Raw genomic sequence first — 6,000 nt, forward strand, 5'->3', positions numbered from 1 at the left:
CAATGTTTGGTTTATGTTAAAACAATTTTATACTCACAGGATAAACTCTGCTTGATTATACTATATTATCCTTTTTATATATTGTCAAAAATTTTTTGCTAAAATTTGTTCAGGATTTTATCTGTATTCACAGGATGAACCCCCAGTTAGTCTTGGTGTATTATTATTTTTCTTTCTTTATTTTTTTAATGTTTTAAATGTTTTATGCATTTTTGAAAGAGAGAGAGAGAGATCAGGAATGAGGGAGGGACAGAGAGAGAGAGGGAGACATAGAATCCAAAGCAGGCTCAAGGCTTTGAGCTGTTAGCACAAAGCCCAATGTGGGGCTTGAACTCACAGGCTGTGAGATCATGACCTGAGCTGAAGTTGGATGCTTAACTGACTGAGCAACACAGGAGCCCCAATTTCTTGATGAATGTGATTTGATAATGTTTTAGTAAAAGATTTCTGCATTATATTATGGGGGATTTTGCTATGTAATTTTTTTCTTATAAAATCTTTATTGAATTGTGTTATCATAGTTGCTTTGGCTTCAATAAACAAGTAGAACAAGTAGAAACAAGTAAACAAGTAGACAAGTAAACAAATAGACAAGTAAACAAGTAGAAAACTTTGCTCTCTGCTAATACTTTCTAAGAATAGTGTGTAAACTTTTTCTTTCTTTTTTTTTTTTTTTGATGTGTGTTAGAATTTATAATTAAAACTATCTATCCCTGGAGTTTTCCTTGAGAGACCATTTTCTTGTAGCTGCTTTTAAATCACATTCATTTTTTTTTTTTTCAACATAAGGCTATTCTGATTTGGGAGTGTGTGTTAATATTTGTAAATTTCTTTCAGTGACTGTGTCAATATAGTTTAAGTTGTCAAATTTATTGATTTTAAGTTATTTATAAATTTTTCTTTGCCTATACTTAAAATATGAAGGATCTATATTACTATTTCATTCTTCTTATAAGGAATTTTTGTTTCTTTTCTCTTTTTTATATTAACTTGCTAGAGTTGTATAATTTTTCATGACTTGTTTATAGAATCAACCTCTTAAAAAATATCTACCATTTGTCTGCCTTCATTTCTTGATTTCCAATGTTAGTGTAAATTTGTTTTCATGTACTTGCTTTATACATTTATATGTTTATATATTATCTTTATCATTTAGTAGAAAGAGTTTGCAATTATTCCTGCAATTCTTTGAACAATGAATGGGTTCTTTTTTGAACAATGGATTAGTTATAAATGTGTTGTTTAGCTATAACATTTGTGGCTTTTCTGGATATTTTACTAAGAATTAATTTTATTTTAATTCTGTTGTTGAAAATTATCATGAATTGCTTTATTGGCCAGCAGGTAGTACATCTTTAGGAAAAGTCCATGTGAACTAGAAACAGAGAGTGAGCAGGGGAGGAGCAGAGAGAGAGAGAGAGAGAGAATCCCAAGCAGGATCCATGCTGTCAGTGCAGAGCCCCCACATGTGCTCACTAACCATGAGATCATGACCTGAACTGAAACCAAGAATTGGATGCTTAGCAGACTGAGCCACCCAGGTGCCCCTGTACACTTTTTTCAATCAAACAATGAGAGAAACATGTTAGAATCTCAAACTATGACTGTGTATTTTTCTATTCTCATTCTACTTTATTTATACAAATATTTGTATTTATTATGAAACTCTATTATTAACCACATACACACATATTGTGATTATTATGTACCCAACAAATTGACTTTTTATTATTATGAAATTTCTCTTTCTATCTACGGTAATATTTCATTATTGAAAGCCTATTTTGTCTGATACTGACATAGGCACCTCAAGTTTTTTATTTCATTTCTTGGTACAGTATATTTGTTTCCTCCTTTGACTGTCAATGTTTCTAGGTCTCTATATTTAATATGTGTCTGTACTTAATGTGGATCTTGCTTTTTTTATTCAATATGACAATTTTGTCTTTTAATTCTCTATTTTATGTAAAAGTTGACATAACTGGATTTAGGCCTACATTTTTTTCTTTTTCATTTTTCTTGATAAAATTATTTTTGCATTTGGGTTTATTCCAGATTTTAATTCATCATACAAACTATGCTAGCATTAACACTTCAATTATTTTCTCATCTCAATAACATATGCCTGCCTGTGTCAAACCCACTCCTCCTTCCCCTTTTACCCAGACCAGGCAATTATTCCCAAACTTAAAAGTGACTGCAAGCTTTGATCACCTAACAAATGGCTCATCCATCTCTGGAACTTAATTTACTAATCATATGAAAATGTGTTAAGGAAACCTAACTCAAAATTGCAGTCAGGCTGTCAAGCATATACTACTCTACGTAGCTTGTATAGTCCAGCAGGAAGAAGGAAGATTTACTCTTAGGGCAACAGCAAGCTGTAGATACCCTGCAATAGCCAGCTATCCTGGCCTGCAGCCAATGAGAGACCACCACCATTTCTCACTCTCATTTTCCTCCAATAAACTTTTCTTTGAAACAACCCTCCTCCTCCCCAACTTCCTCTTTTCCTCTATAAAAGGATGCTCTCCTTTGTTCTCTGGACTTGCCTATGGTCCATCATAGTTTGCTTGTCCTGAATTGCAATTCTTCTGCTATTCCCTAATAAACCTGATTTTCTGGCTGAATTGCTTACCTTTTTCTTTTAAAAAAAATGGCAGCCAACTATAGCATCTACTACTCTTCATAACTTTATTATTTTTTTTAATCTTTATTTATTTTTTAGAGATTGAGAGGGAGCAGGGTAAGGGCAGGAGGGAGGGAGACAGAGGATCTGAAGCTGACTCTGTGCTGACAGTGTAGAGCCCAATGTGGGGCTTGAACTCATGAACTGTGAGATTGTAACCGCAGAATAAGTCAGACACTTTACTGAGTGACTCAGGCGCCCCTTCAATGACTTTAAACAAATGCATTATTTTCCATGTATCTTGTACTTTCTTATTGCTGCCAGAGTTATGGTCATTTGTGACTTTCTACACAGTAATCAAATATGAGTATTTGATATGAGATATCTCCTCCAGCAATTTTTAAAGGAAAGTTATTGATTTGTATAGACAAACAAATAAAATAAAACAAGATTTACAACCACACAGTCCTGGGTTTGTCTCTTAGTTTCTTCACTTTCTACCTGTGACATGGAGAAGTTACTTAATTTTTGGAGCCCCAATTAGCACATCTGTAAATCCCATTTCTTTCAACCAATCATATATTATTCTGAAGATTAAATGAGATCTTATGTGTAAATTAATTTACAGCTACTCAGTTCCTATACTGTGGTAGAACCTCAACAAATATTGAACTTCTGTGCATACATAAATTTGGGTAATTTCTGTATAAGTTTATTTCATTAAATAAATACAAAAATATTAGCTTGTTTAAAATTTAAAATTACTCAAAGTCCCATGTCACTCTGTGCCCCACACCCACAACTATGGTGGGGGCATGAGCTGTGGAAGGGCCCTGTGCAGCCCTCCTGTCCAGCTCCATAGAATCTTTCCAGCACCTGCCCCCACACCTATGCCCATGTGTCCTCTGGCAACTTGTTGGTAGGCAGTGGCTGGGTGCAAGAAGCAATTCACAGAGCCACTGAAAAAGTGAGAAATTTGGAGGAGCAGAAGGAACCAAGCTAGATGATGATTTCAAAGAGATAGAGAGGAAAGTGGATCAGGGCTGTGATGGAAATAATGATGGAAATGATTGAATACCTTCAAGCCATCCCAGCTTCCAGAGATAAACTTATTGTGATCAACACCATGTCAAAATTCTGCATCCAGGGGAAAGCCAGGATATTCCCAGGCAGATGTGCTGCTGGCAGAGGCCATGATCAACTCTGGAAGAGGGCTTAGAGATGATTGCAACATTGGCCTAGCGATTGATGAGGCAGGAGGTCATTCAAGAACTTTTGGAGGTTTAAGACTTTTTGTGCATGGAAGTCAGGTGGAACTTGACCTCCTTCGGAACCTTCATGACAGTGATCTAAGGAAAATTAAGCATCATGTACAGAGGTTGGAGGGTCAAAGCTTGGCCTTTGAGTGTAAGAAGAAATGACAAGGCAAGATTCCAAATCAAGAGCTCCACAAGAGTCTGGAGAAATTTGATTAGTCTCAAGATGTTGATGAGGTAAACATGTTCAACAGGTGAGCCAGCTTTCTGCACTTGTGCAAACCCATCTGGAGTACCATAACCAGACAGTCCGGATCCTGCTGGAAGTCACCCTCAGACTGGAAGAAAAAATAACACAAGCTTCATCTTAGCCTACAAGAGAATATCAGCCTAAACTACAAATGAGCCAGGAGCTTCCAGCTGGAGACAACAGTCAGCCCAATGGAAGCTTCTCCCTCATACACACTCATAAGTGCCACAGTGGATCAGCCCTGCAGCTGATTTGTGTACAACTTTGAACCTGAAAATGAAGGGGAAATGGGTTTTAAAGAGTATGCTATCATCAAACTCACTAGCCAAATTGATGAGCACTGGTATAGGGGAATGCTTCATGGCCATTCAGGCTTCTTCCCCATCAACTACGTGGAGACTCTGGTTGCCTTGCCCCATTAAGATTTTAAGTGAACAGGTTCACCTCCTCTTGATCCAGATATTTAAGTTTAACTACTACTTTGGTAATGTTGCTCACAATACATTCCAAGTGCAGGTTGAAGTGGTCCAAGTCATCAAGTTCCACTGACTTTCTTTGGTTGACTTGTACAATCCCACAAGAGTGATGGTGATGAGCGGTATCTTCTTAGCGTGTAAGGATGGCATGTGCTATTTCTACTTTCTCTCCAGCTGCTTTTGTGGGGGAAGGGGTGCATTGCATGTACTCCCCTTCATCTCCATCCTCTCTCCACAAGCAAAACCAGCTCCCTGCCCTCCACAGCTTCTCTCTCCCCCAGTTCACCTCTCCGTATCAAGCACCTGCTGAGTTTTGTGGTGCAGATTGTGCAGATTGTTGTGTTAATCCTCAAATCAGTTTTCTAGGTGTGCAAGATGGTTAAGTGTTGATCTGGCTGTATTTCATGGACACAAGATGCAAAAAAACTTTCATACTGTTCCACCATCTTGGCTCCTCCCCAGTAGGTATGTGTTTTTAAGTAGCATGTGTGACTGGGTTAAGAAGCCTTTCTTCCAGCTAATGTGCTGGTAGTACCTTTTGCCAGACAAACTCTGGCAACTCCACACTCTGCATGCAGGGATAGCAATCTACTTGGAAGGAAGGTACATTAATTGATTTTTCCTAACACTGTGATTTTAGAACGCACAAACACATTTGCATAACTTTATGTGTTTATGTGTAGTAACTTCAGAATGCAAGGCATGATACTCTCTGCTACTCTTTCTCCACCACCTAGAAGCAACCCCTTATGCAGTCATTACAGACAAGTGAAGCCAGAGATTTCCCTCATTCAGATTAAAATTCTCTTTTTCTTAGTTCTTGTATTTTTACTGTTTCTTTCTGGATCCATTTTATTTTGATCATCCTTAATCTTATTAATAATGTTTTGATTCTTCTCTATTTACACCTATAACCCTTCAGAGGTTAGTCCTTAAAGCACAGATGTTATGTCTTGTTACAAACTTCAGCAATCATATTTCTAATGAAATAGCAATTTTAATTTTTTGATTTGTAAGCTTAAGTATTTCACAAATCTTTGAAAGAACAACTTCAAGAGATTTATTTCAAACTCAACAAGTACTTGTTGACCTGTTTTCTGGGGAGGGCAGTCGTTTTACATATAATATTTCATTTAGCCTTAATAATACTCTATGACAAAGGAGTTGATAATCATAATTCTTATATTAGATGTGAACCTACTTCCCTAAAATATTAACTCCATCTGAAAATCTGTGAGTACTCACTACTGTGCTGTTCTATATTTATGTGGCTTTATGATTAAAAAGGGGATTTCTTAAGTTAGCCATTTACATGCAAATAGGTACTGTATTACTAGAATGCCTCTCTCTAAATATTTTGCTAAATAGTTCTTTTTTTTTTTTTTTTTT

The 6,000-nt window shown here is 36.5% G+C and overlaps 1 pseudogene; it reads left to right on the plus strand.

The window, feature by feature from the left end:
• Positions 1–4,557, plus strand: part of LOC112862695 (endophilin-A1 pseudogene) — a 30,701-nt pseudogene extending 26,144 nt beyond the window's left edge.
• The last annotated feature ends 1,443 nt before the right edge of the window (positions 4,558–6,000 follow it).

The sequence above is a fragment of the Puma concolor genome, chromosome B2, assembly GCF_028749965.1.
Source record: "Puma concolor isolate L17-30 chromosome B2, mPumCon1.1.hap2, whole genome shotgun sequence".
NCBI lineage: Eukaryota > Metazoa > Chordata > Mammalia > Carnivora > Felidae > Puma > Puma concolor.